This window comes from Sus scrofa, chromosome 13 (assembly GCF_000003025.6).
Source record: "Sus scrofa isolate TJ Tabasco breed Duroc chromosome 13, Sscrofa11.1, whole genome shotgun sequence".
Lineage (NCBI taxonomy): Eukaryota > Metazoa > Chordata > Mammalia > Artiodactyla > Suidae > Sus > Sus scrofa.
Genome location: NC_010455.5, coordinates 70,168,408 through 70,180,722, shown reverse-complemented (window position 1 = coordinate 70,180,722; position 12,315 = coordinate 70,168,408). Strand labels below are relative to the sequence as shown.

The 12,315-nt window shown below is 54.9% G+C and overlaps 1 protein-coding gene across 3 annotated transcripts in view; it reads left to right on the top strand.

The window, feature by feature from the left end:
- Nucleotides 7,142-12,315, top strand: part of SLC6A6 (solute carrier family 6 member 6) — a 79,509-nt gene continuing 74,335 nt past the window's right edge. For 2 of the 3 annotated variants that reach the window (XM_021068503.1, XM_021068505.1), the window contains exon 1: nucleotides 7,142-7,432. The gene's annotated coding sequence lies outside the window, so the exon portion shown is untranslated. Of the gene's footprint in view, nucleotides 7,637-12,315 lie in introns of all 3 variants that reach the window. The other variant, XM_021068504.1, reaches the window with a different exon arrangement.

Sequence of the window (12,315 nt, the reverse complement as noted above, 5' to 3'; positions counted from 1 at the left end):
TCCACGGCTGTGCACCAGGCCCAAGGTGGACAGCGGGGCTCTGTGAGGGGGCACAGGTGTGGCTGACCTGGAACTGGAGCTGAGTTGTCTGTATACACATGTGTGCAAAGCTGCTCAAGGGCAAGGTCAAATCCAGGCATGGCAAGAGAGGGAGGAGGGACGCACCAGCCATGGCCACAGGCAGAGGGTGGGTTCTCCCAGAACTCCAAGGAGTCTGAGAATTTTTCATTCAGAACTGGCCCCTGGCTCAGCATGAAACTACACCTGCCAAGGTGAGAGCTGGATAGCTTTTATTTTGAACAGTGCAGTAGCTTGACGTAGAACTTGTCATTATCCATGATTCAGATCTGACATTGCTGTGGCTGTGGCTGTGGCTGTGGCCGGCAGCTGCAGCTCCACTTCCACCCCTAGCTTGGGAACTTCCATATGCCGCATGTGTGGCCCTAAAAAAGAAAAAAAAAAAAAAAGAACTTATTACCAAGACAGAGGCCTATGGCCTCTTTGCAGCCCTGGGGTGGCCCAACTGGTATAGGGGATGGCCTGGTGTCCTCTGTTTTCTCACCTACTGACCCACAGAGCACAACCATGTGTCACATTGAGGTATGTGCTGGGCCCAAGGCTTGCAGTACACACGTGGAGAAAGCCAGGCTTAAAGCTGCAGACAGGATCCACGCACAAGTGGTAACAGCAGCCTGGAGACGAGATCAGGGCCCATGTGGCGGCCGTCTCCCCACTTGGTGTCATGGTTTCCCCACTTCCCCGAGAAGAGCATTGGCTTCTCTTCGGCCCCCAGGGCCTAGCTAGACACCCCCACCCACCCTTGGTAACCTGGCTCTGTCACATCCCTTCCTGTCCTCCAGAATGAGCCTCTCCCTCCAGGTCAGGCATCTGAGATCTGACACACAGCCGCCTGTGGACCCTTCCCACCATCCCCCCACACGGTTGTCCTGCCCGCTTGCTCGCAGCTGGTTTCACCATCTTGACACAGATAATCAGAATGGTGGAATGATTATGAGGGCCCACCTCATGCAGGCCTGATCTTCACAGTAACCCTGGAAGGGGCTCCAGTGCCTTCCTCATTTTACAGATGGACAATCTGAGGCTCAATTTGGAACTGCTCCCTTGCCCAAGGTCAGAGCTGGTAAGGGGCAGAGCCTAGGACAGACACTGGTCTCTCGGACCCCCAGAGCCCACACAGCTGCCCTAACGGCCAGAAACCACAGAGAAGAGGGTCTTCTCAGCACTGCTCTGTGTCCTAGGACAGGTCACTTGCCCTTTCTGAGCCTCTGTTTCCCTGGAGAAGTGCCACGGAGGGCGCCTGGGGTCACCTAGAGCTGACGGATTCTGGGATTCTAGGAGTGGAACGGGGCGGCTGGCGTGCCGGGGGCCCACCCCATCTGGCTCAGATGACCAGTCCTGAGGGCCCAATCAGGCCAGCCTTGGATCAGGCCATAAGTGGGAACAAAACAGTCAGGGAGCTTGCCTCCTCGGCTTTGTTTATTGTCTGGGAGCTGGGAATATTTTGAATTGTTGTGTTTGGGGAGGGAGGGAAAAATAACCAAATCTAAGAAGGCAGCCAGTGAGCAGCCCAGGCAGGAATGCAGGGGAATCAGGCCTGCCTGGTATGCCGGGGAGATGGGGGTGCTCCCAGAGGCCTAGCAATTCAAGGACCCTCCACTCCGACGAGACATTTGGATTGCCTAGAAAATGCCTCATTTCCAATGAAACTAGGATTGCAGAAGGTGGGACCCAGACAGAAAGATCTGCTAAGCTTCCTGGGTGATGGCGATGGGCACCGAGGTGGAGAAGCACTGCAGCTTCGAGGTGCTGCCCTGCCAGCCCAGAATTCTGGATTCTGCAGGGCTGGGCAGGCCTGGGCCTGGGCCTTCCTCTCAAGTTCCAGGCACTGCCACTAGTCTGGGGGCCACGCTTGTGCAGGGGCATTGGAGCTCGTCAGAAATCAGGACTTTGGGCCCCACACCAGACCATGCAGGGGACTCTACCTGCAGACATGTCCCCAGGAGACCGTGTGCACTTTGCAGTTGAGGAGGCTGATCTAGGTCACCTTGGCCAACTGTTCATGCTGCAGACGAGGAGACCAAGTCCCCGAGCAGCAGAGGCCTGCAGGTCTACAGAGCCACTAGGGATGCTCAGGGCTTGAATCCTGGTCTCTCTGGGGAGAGGCTCCCTGTGGGGTTGAATGCAGTCCCAAGGTAGGGGTGTGGGGGCATTAACCCCAGCTACAAACAGTAGTTTTGCAGTTTGTGGATGTGTGTAGGAGGGGCGCCCCCACACGTGGGGGCTACAGCCCCATTTATTCATTTAGCAGAGGTCTGGGGGCACCTGCCATGGGCCAGACACTGCTCTGGGCCCTGGGAATACGGTGCTGGACCCTGTGGACTCAGGCCTGCGGCCAGATAAATATATGGGCGTATAAACAGTCAAGGTACATTCACATGGTTCTCCAAGTTAGGGTGAAAATATAACCAGGTCTTGGGTGAGGAGACCTTGACCTAAATGATGGGAAGGAGCCAGCCAGGAAGGGCTGGGGGAAGGTACCCTGAACAGGAGCTCAGGGTCTGAGGGAAGCCCAGGGGTCTGTGTGGTGGGGAGGAAGAGGTGAGTGACAGAGCTGGGGTAGGGTGATCGCAGAGGCTGGGAGGCGTGTGGGCGCAGTGCCAGCCAGCCGTGCATGGGCTGGTTCAAAGCAAGGAGAGCTCAGTGTTTGGGGGGCTCTTTCTTTTGATTTTTCCTGAAGCATTCATCAAACTGAGTGATATCCTCAGAGCCAAAGTATGCACACCTGAGGTCAGGAGATGGCACCTTTCCAACCTCAAAAGGTGGTCCTTCCAGTCATGCCCTGCCCTCCCCCCAAATAGTGGCAATCCCTATTCCTATTTCCAAACCCACAGATTCACACCCCTGATTTAGAGTCTGTATAAATGACATTTAAATGGTGGTCCATGGTTTGGGGGACCCTCTGGCTTGGGCATCCCAGGCATCCTCCATCTGTCTGTCTGTTTTCACTGCCCTGTGGACATGTACAACCAGGCTATTTCCAGCTTTTGGCTCTTAGCAAGAGTGCTGCCATTCACATTCTTGTACAAGTCCTGCAGGAACGTATGTTTTCATTTCTCTTTAGTCATTGCCCAGGCCTAGATGTGCTGGTTGATTGGTTATGAGAAACTGCTGAATGGTTTTCTGCAGCCGCAGTGCCATTCATGCTTCCCCAGCGGTGGGGGAGAGTCCCAGGGTCCCAGGTGGTGGTGGGGGGCATGGGAGGAGGCCTGCAGTCACCAAAAAGGGGACGAGGGTGGGCTGGCCTGGAGGGCTGAGGAGATGGAGAGCTGAGCTGTGTTGGTGGGTGAACACACAGAGGCACATGTCCCTCCGCTGCAGGTCTGTCTCCTGCTCTGACACCCTCCCCTTCCCTGGGGCAGATTTGTTCTTCCCCTCAACGGAGAGGAGGAAGTGTGCCCTGGAGACCTGTCACCCACAGACCACATCCGGCAAGGGCTTCCCGGGTCCTCTGTGTTCTGGCCCTGGGCACTGCTGGGGACCCCTATCCTGTGGGCACTCCAGTCTGGCTGAGATCTAGGCTGCAGGAGGGCAGTGGGCAATGTGCTTTGGGAGAAGGAACAGAATGGGGGAGGGAACAGCGTGGGCAAAGGCCAGGAGATGGAAAAACTCAGGATGCATCGGTGGGAGGGCAACTGACTGGTTAACCAAAGGCTAGACTGTGTGCCAGCCTTCCACATGGGTCTACTGCATTTAATCCTGATGTCAACCTGGGCACAGGGGTTCTGAGCAGTCTGGCTTTACAAATTTGGAAACAGGCCCAGAGAGGTCACCCACTTCACCCTGGGTCACACAGCCCATGAGACATGAAGCTGGGACTTGACAGCAGGGGGAGGTGGGGAGGCCAATTCCTGAGGCTGAGATGCGCTGATAAAGCCTCTGTGGTGCTCCATCTATCCGTCCACATCCAGAGGTGTGGACACGCTATGCCCATGAGAATAGTGACAAGGATGGGGACCACTCAGCAGCTCTGCCACCATCCCTTCCTCTCTTCAGGCAGTAATGGGCAGTCTGAGAGGCATGGGGGCTGCCAGAAGACCCTCAGCCCAGCATGGCTGGACCCCAGCTGCATTTCAACAACTCTTGTTGCTCGCCTGGTAGACGGATGAGACAAACATTCTCTGGCAAGGGTCGAAGGGTTTTTTGTTCAAAGCCCTGGATCGATTTTACTTTATTACTGCCAGCTGCTGAGAAAAGCATCATCGAGCAGCCTTTTCAAAATCTCATTCACTGCCTTTGAGTCCAGGGCATTCCACAAGCTCTCCCACAATCGATTTCTGTTCCTGGAATGAGAAGGGTGAGTCCCCATGGACTCTCAGGCCAGAATGTGGCTTCCGAAGGAAACCTCTGCCTGGGTTTCCTTGAAAGTCCCTCTTCCTGCCAACGCGTTTGCTTCCTTGGTGCTCCCAGCCTCATCCTGGAGGTTCGGCCCCCTCATCTGGCAAGAGGGTGGGATGTGCCCAGAGGATGCTGGGTCTCACACCCAGCCCCCCCACAGGGAGCTGCCCCTGGGAGCCGTGCCCACGCAAGGGGTGGTCATGCCTTTCAGCTCCAAGTGTCAGTAGATAACCGCCCTGAGGTGGCTCCGCCTCGCCATGTTTTCCAGATAAAGCAGACATTCAAGTTTGCAAAATGTCAGCTCTTCCAAAATCTTCATTCATAGCAATTAACTCAAAATTGTTAAAACCCAAAGAAGTACATCTAGGAACTGGATTCAGTGCAGAACCCCCCTGGATTGAGATTTCTTGTGACAATGGTTCGATGAGGCAGGACTGATTATCTCATACTGTGGATGAGGAAAATGAGGCTCAGAGAGCAGGTGTGCAGACCCAAGTCCCAGCAGAAGCAGGGAAGGAAGCTGGGGGGTCCCCAGCTCTGTCCACCCCACCCCAGCCCTGTCTCCATCTCTTGCTGCTTTGCCTTGGGGTGGAGGTTGGAGCACTTCCTGTCACCTGCCCCACCACCTCCCACTCTCTCTCCTGCCCTCTGGGGCTGGGTTTTTGTCTGGCAAACACTAAGGACCCTAGAATCCCTTCATTTAAGAGTGTGGCTTCTGGAACCAGATGGCCTGAGTTTGAATTCCAGCTCTACTAAGGGCCCATTGAGAGACCTCGGGCAAGTTAATTTCCCTTTCTGTAAAATGGGGGAGATTGATAGTTCCAGCCTCGTAGGGTGGTTGTGAGGATTTGGTGAGTTAAGATACTTGTATGTCTGTGCCCAGCACGTAGCTAAGGGCTGTACAAGGGTTCCTTAAACAAAATAAATACAACAAGCATTTGTTGGGTACCTACTGTGTGCCAGGCCTAGGACTCGATGGAGGCACAAGAGACAAGGTCTTATCCCTGGTGGAGGTGATGGTCCAGAGGGAAAAGACAGAGGGTTGGATGGGCCTCACCCACGTTCCTGTGCTGACCCCATCTGCATTACGCAGCACCCCCCTGAAGCTCAGCCCACTCAGCAGACCTTTCCAAACTGCAGCTCTGGACAAGCCACTCCTCCTCACTGGTCCAGTGGCCTCCACTGCCTTGCCCACTCTCCAAAGCCCTCAGCTGGGCCCACATCACCTTCTTTCCTGCAGGCAGGCCTGGACTGTGCTCCCCCTCCCTTCCCCTCAACCCTCTGACTTCGTCCACACCTTCTGGTGGTTCACACCTCAGTGCCGGAGTCACTTCCCTACACTGTGACCTCCCCTTGGCACCGTGTGCAGTGAGACACACGCAGGTCATTTGGGGAGGTCCTGCCTGCGGTCTGCTCCTTCAGCTCACGGGGCAGCGTCGCTCATGGCAGGAGAAGGGAGAGGTGTGAGGATTCAGTTGCCCTGCCTCAGGCTTTGTGTAAAAGGGGTGCAGGCTCTCTGAACTCATAGGAGAGAGCTGAGGTGCCCAGAGTGGATGCCACCTGGGGTAGCTAGAATGCTAGAGGCACAGCTGGTCCCTCGGTGCTTCCTGGAGAAAGTGGGCCTGGGCCAGCCGAGAAGGGCAGGGAATGCTCTGGAGGAAGGCAGTAGAGGACATGTGCCAGGGTCTGGCTTAGCTGTAGCTGCAGTAGAGGTAGAAAGTCAAGATGGAGCCAGACAGCAGGGGTCTCAATGAGGAAGCCAGGGAGAGAGGAAGGATCAGCTCCGGAACCCTACTTCTTGCATCTCTGTCCACCCTCTGGGGTTGCTTGGAAGAGGGTGTCATGAGGCACATTCAGGTGGTGGGTCCAGGCGCTGGGCCAGATCTGGCATAAAGGATGGCTTTCTGTGGGCCCCGTTTGGGATTTTTTCTTTCAATTTCAGTCTAAAAAGTGGAAAAATCCACACAGCCTCCCAGGTGCAGAGAGGCAGTGAAAGTAAAAGGCGTGCCCTGGGCTCAGAGAGGGGTACCTGCCTGAAGTCACACAGCACTTTCTCCAAGCCTCACGAGGGCGTGGATGTGGAATGTTGCTTCTGAGGACCCACTCAGGTAAATTAGAACAAGAATAATGGCACATTCCCCATTTTCATTTAAAAATAGACACTCGCTTGGCAGTTAGGAGCTTTTTACACTCTTAACCTTGGGTCTTCATAAGGCCTGGAGGAGGCAATGAGGACACCATGGCTGTGCTCTGTTTTGGAGGCGCACACAGAGGCTCAGAGAACTGGATGCTGGCCCAGGAGGAGGCAGTAGAGTGGTTGGGACCTTGTCACTCCCATGAGCCAGGTGGAGGGGCAGGGTAGTGGGGTTTCTGGCTCGGTGTAGGGAAAGGAGGGGAGACAGGAGAGGACTGAGGACCGACCCAATGTACCCCTTGGCACCAGAGTGGAGGTTAGAGGGTTTCCTGGAAAAGAGCGCTCCAACGGGGTAAGCCGGGCACCGACGGTTCTCCCGCGCCTGGAGGGTGTGGGCGCGCGCTCGGCGAGCCCGGGCTCTTTGTGTGTCCGAGCCCGAGCGCGCGTGCGTGTGCGGTGTGTGCGTGCCTGTGTGTGCGTGTGTGTGTGTGTGTGTGTGTGTGTGTGTCCGCGTGTTGGGCGGGGCTGGGCGCCCGGGCCCCGCCCCCGCCCCGCCCCCGGCCCGGCCAAGCTGGTATTTTTCCACCCAGCAGGATGGGTGATGCTGAGAGCTGCCTCCTCAGACAACAGACACGCGAGGTCAGGAAGAAGCCGCTTATAAATTACCGCTTCCTCCACGCCGCCGCCAGTGCCGAGCTCCGGGCCCTGGCTGCTGCTCCGCTCGCTGGCCAGCGCCGAGCCCCGAGCCCCGCGAGCCCAGAGGCCGAGCCCCGCCGAGGAGGAGCGCACAGCGCGGACCCCACGAGCCAGAGATCTAGCCGGCGGGCAGACCTCGGCGAGCGGAACCGAGCGCAGCCGAGCGCAACGCCGCGGCCGCCCCAGGTACCGAGCGAGAGGGAGCCCGGCGAGCGGAGCCCCCTCCCCATCTCCGCGCCACAGTCAGCCCGACCTCCTCCCCGCCCCCGGAGCCCGTTCCAGCGCCCCTTTCACCACCGAGGGAGGGACGGAGGGTCGCCCGCTCAGTCCCACTGCCAGGCTGTTATTGTTTCCCGGCGAAAGGGCTCCGGCTTCTCGTGCAGGAGGCAGGTGTGTGGTGTGTGTGCGTGCGTGCGTGTGTGTGTGTCGGTCTCAGTCTCACTGAGGGTCTGTGTGTATCTGTGTGTGTGTGTGTGTGTGTGTGTGTGTTTCTGAAGGTCCGTTTCTCCATGTCCCTAGCAGCATGCTCTTGTGTGTCCCTGTGCCTTGCTGTTCTGTGTCCTGGGCTGTGCATGTGTGTATTCTAGTGTGTGTGATAACCTGTGTGATTGTGTCTTGTCTTCGGATGTGTACCCTTGTTCATCCTGGAGTGTGTCTGTGTGAACCTGTGTGTGTGACTGTATCTCCCGGTACCTGGCCGAGCACATGTGTGTCCCCAAGTGTGGCTCTCTCTGGGTCCCTGGTTGCAGACACTCTGTGTGTCCTCGGCTGTACTGGAGAGAGCGTCCCCGGTGCGGAGGGCCAAACAGCCACAGCAGGTTCTCCAGGACAGGCGATGAGTGGATAGAGGTGATAGGGCGGCGTGGCTCCAAGGGTGCTGTCCATGTGCAGCATGCAGGTGACAGTGCCAGCCTCCAGCTGCCTTGAGTGGCAGGATGGAGGCCCGGAGGGACAGCTGGGAGCCAAGTGGACAGCGGGCAGGGACAGCAGGACACATCCTCCTCTAGACCTTTCCCTTCCTTCTGGGGGTTCCGCTTTTGAGCTGGAGGTTCTAGTCCCCCTCCGACTAGGGAAGTGGGAGAGAGGCTCTCCAAGGCTCTGTCCTGAACTGGGGGGGAACCTGTGGCTGTCCTCCCCGGCACTCACAGGGAGGTGTGTGCTGGGCAGGGCCACTGGCCTGGCTATTTTGGTCACTGTCCGGCCTCTGCCAGATCCTAGCCTCCCCCAGGACCAGCCCCAAAGGCTTGGGAGGCAGCCCGGCCCCCGTTTCCTGCCTGGGGACATAAATCAGCTCAGCAACCTCCCCAGACACTTGACCAGAGGGTCTGGGGCTGAGGTTGAGTGGCACGTGGCTCCATTTGAACTTGGTGAATTGGCCCCTGCTTTGGCACTGCTGACGTTCAAATAAATGTCATGGAGAATATCTTTTTTTAATTTCTTTTTAATTTTTTCTTGGCTGGAGGGGAGGGGATCTCATCTAGAGTCTCCCAGCCAGAAGGAGTTTATTTTTATGAGAGAGCGGGTGAGCGCCTAGCAACCACCCGCCTCTCCCTCGGCCAGGGCGTCATCTGGGAGTGTGGGGTGGGCACAAGGAGGTGCGGGGGCGGGGCGGGGGAAGGAATTTCATCAGGGTGGTGTTGAGGGGCTTGGAGGGGGCCCGAGGGCACTGGCTGAGAACCCAGCATAGGGGGGGTAGGATTGGTGAAATGGCCAGAGGTCTTGGGCCTGGCTCAGCCCTCTGTTGACCTTGGGCAACCTTTTTTGGCCTCAGTTTCCTCCTCTGTAAAATGGGAGGAGTAAACTGGTTATGATGTAAGCTGAGAACCAGAGGCAGGAGCTGTTCCCCCAGGGAGCTGAGCCCAAGAACTGTTCCTCTGTCTCAGTCAGCAGGCGACCTTGGGTGATGCCCCCAGCCTCTCTGAACCTCGGCTTCACTGTCTAGGCAGCAAGGACGCCAAAGCCAGCCTCACTTCGTCCTTGAGGGGATTGAGGGAGATGAGGCTGAATAAGCCCGTGGTAAGCTGTAAAGCCGGGCTCGGCTTTGGAGCTGCCGATTAGAGAGTGTCACGAGGTCCTGGGTCACTGTGATAGGTGGCAGGGGCCAAGGCGCACTCGAGCTCTTGTCCCTCGAGGTGCCCTTGTCCTGACCTGTGGCGCAGCCACATTCGATCTTCTCGGCCCCAGCCTTCCCATATCATCCTGCAGAGATCCAGTCACATCCGATTTGCAGAGTTGGGAGGCCCTAGGGATCAGGTAGTGCCCATTTTACAGATGGTCAGACTGAGAGCCGCCCAGAGGACCTGGCCTTGATTGGACAGAGGCAGGATGGGGCTTCAAAGGCCTTCCTTGGCCAGCTGTGAGTTCAGGCTCTGTGGAACTTTAGTCATTGATGTCTCAGAGACTTGAAATTGGACCCGGACCTGGGAAGACAAGGGACAGAGGTGCCCGGTCTTCAGGGCTAGAGGGTGAGTGTGTGGGCCCCCCACTTACCCATTCTCCCTTCTCTGTGCCCTCTCAGGGAATCCTGCCACTCCTTTCTACTCAGGGTCTGCCCTGCACGAGGCCATGGGCTCCGGGGATGGTGCGTTCTAACTCTCTGCCTGTCAGTGCTTGTCAAAGGATTTGGGAGCCTGTCAGACTTTATCTGAAAGTCTTTCCAAAGGTCCCAAAATGATAAGACACTTGTGAGTCATTAAACACATTCCCGTATACAGGAAAGAGCTGAAAAATAAATTATAAGGAGCACCTGGAATGCAGGCTGACCACAGGTGGAGGAAGTCTGGGTGGGAATTCGGGTGACCTTGGAACCCCAAGGTCACCCAGCAGATGTGGCTGACCCCCTCCTTTTGCAGAAGGTCATAAGCGAGGTTCTTCAGAGCCACATCTCACTCCTCTGTGTTGGTCAGCTTATCTTGGCCAGTGTTTGTTTGAATTTACGGGTTCCGGGGAGGAGTTCTGGATGTGGAAATGCCCAGGGTGGCCCTGAGGTGTGATGGGAGCTCTTTTTTTAATGTGCTTCGTGTCTTGGGTTAATAAACCTTGCTATTGTCAGTTCTGGCTGGACACTGAATTTGGGGTAGAATATTGGCTTTTGAGAAGCTCATGGCCCAGAGGAAGATGGACAGTGTGGCAGCTTCTGTGACCATGCCGCCCATGAGGGGCCATCACTGAGTGTTTGAAGATGGCAAGACAGGAGGCATTTCAGCTTCTTAGAGGAGGTGATGCTAGAGCTGGCAACTTCTGTGAGCAGAGGAACAGAACGGGCTGGCATTTGGGGCAGGGGGCAAGGCAGGCGTGAGGTGTGAGATAGCCAAGCGTGTTTGTACAACAAGGCTCACAGGGATCCAGCTGGGGAGAGGAATAGGCGCCAGGTGGTGGGGGGCCTTGAGCGCAGGGGAAACGGGGCTGGGCTTTATTCTGAAGCAGCAGAGATAGAAATAGCATCAGGCTGGCTTTGGGAACAGCAGAGTAGAAGCCAGTTAAACCCAGGAGACCCTCCTGCTGAGTGAGGAACTAGATGGGGTCCAGGCCAGAAGGTGGCCAGGCCACTGCACAAAGTTTTTTCTGTGCCAGCAAAAATTGCCCTGAGCTCTTTTGTAAACATGGGGTGAAGGCCCGGACATGCCGTTTAACAGGTACACAGACCATTAACTGCGCCTATGACCTCCCTGGAGCATGTGCAGCCCTGGCACCTTATGTCTGTCCTGGACAAGACTTCTTTCAGGGTTTCCTGCCCACCTCACCTGTTCAGGGGCTTGGTTTGGAAACCTGAGCTGAGGCGCAAGGGTTAGGGGTGGCCAAGAGAGGGCAGAAAGAATGGAAATTTCTCTTCTGTTTCTAAAGGTCTGTAAGTCAACCAACTCTCTCTTGTAAAAACCAACCTACAAACAAGTCACTGAACATAATAAAAGGAGAGTGGGTGTGGGGGCAGGGGGCAGGTCCATTAACTCTAGTCAGGCATCAGAATTACCTGAGCTACTTCTAACGAATTCAGGTTCCCAGGCCTGGATGCCAAATCCTCGGGGGTGGAGCTTAGGAATCTGTACTTTTAAAAGTTTTCTCTTGCAAGTTTTTTAAAAAATATATTAAAATTGAGGTATAATTTGCATTCAGTGAAATGCAAAGATTGTGTTACTATTTATTGAGTCTTGCGCATTTATAGATCTGTGTAACTACCATCCAGATCCAGATATAGAACATTTCCCAGCTCCCCCAGAAAGTTACGCTCCTCCCCTTCCAAAGGCAACCAGTTTCTCATTTCTATCGCCATTCGCTTTGCCAAGCCTAGAACTTCATATGAATGCCTTTGTAGGACATATTTTGTGTCTGGCTTCTTTCTGCCCGATGTTTTGCGATCCATCCGTGCTACTGAGCGTATCAATAGTTCATCCTTTTATTGCAGAGGAGTAAGGCCATTGCATGGATGCCCCATAGTTTGTTTATCCACTCTCCTGTGCATGAACATTTGGGTTGTTTCCAGTTTGGGGTGATTGTAAATGAAGCTTCCATGAGCCTTTGTGTACAAGTCTCTTTGTGGGCGGATAGTTCATTTCTTTAGGAGTGGAACTGCTGGGATGTAGGGTGGGTAATTTGCTAGCTTTATGAGAAACTGTCAAAGAGTATCTTTTAATTACAAAACAGTAGACCTCAAACAATACAAAACTGTACAAATTAAAAACAATTCATAGTCTAATCCTCAGTCTGTGTGATCATCTGTCATCTATCACCTACCTCTTCCTATAATAACAATAAAGATCTTTAAGATTATACATTGTCCTCTGCATACAGCTTTAACTGTATCCCTCAGCTATCTAGGTGGACAGATATTCCTTTTAATCACTTTTTAGATCGCTTTTGATTTCCTTTTTGATCCAGGGGTTAATTAAGATCTGTTGGGCAAGCTAGCCATAGTGCTGTTTTGTTGGTAACAAACTGTTCTTGGTTCTGCTACTTATCCTATTCAAACAACAGACTATTGTGGACAGGTCATTTGTCAGAACATACAGATCTGCCTAGCCATTCTGAACAGCTATCCTGCACTGGGGAATCAATGACTAAGTCTGGCCTGA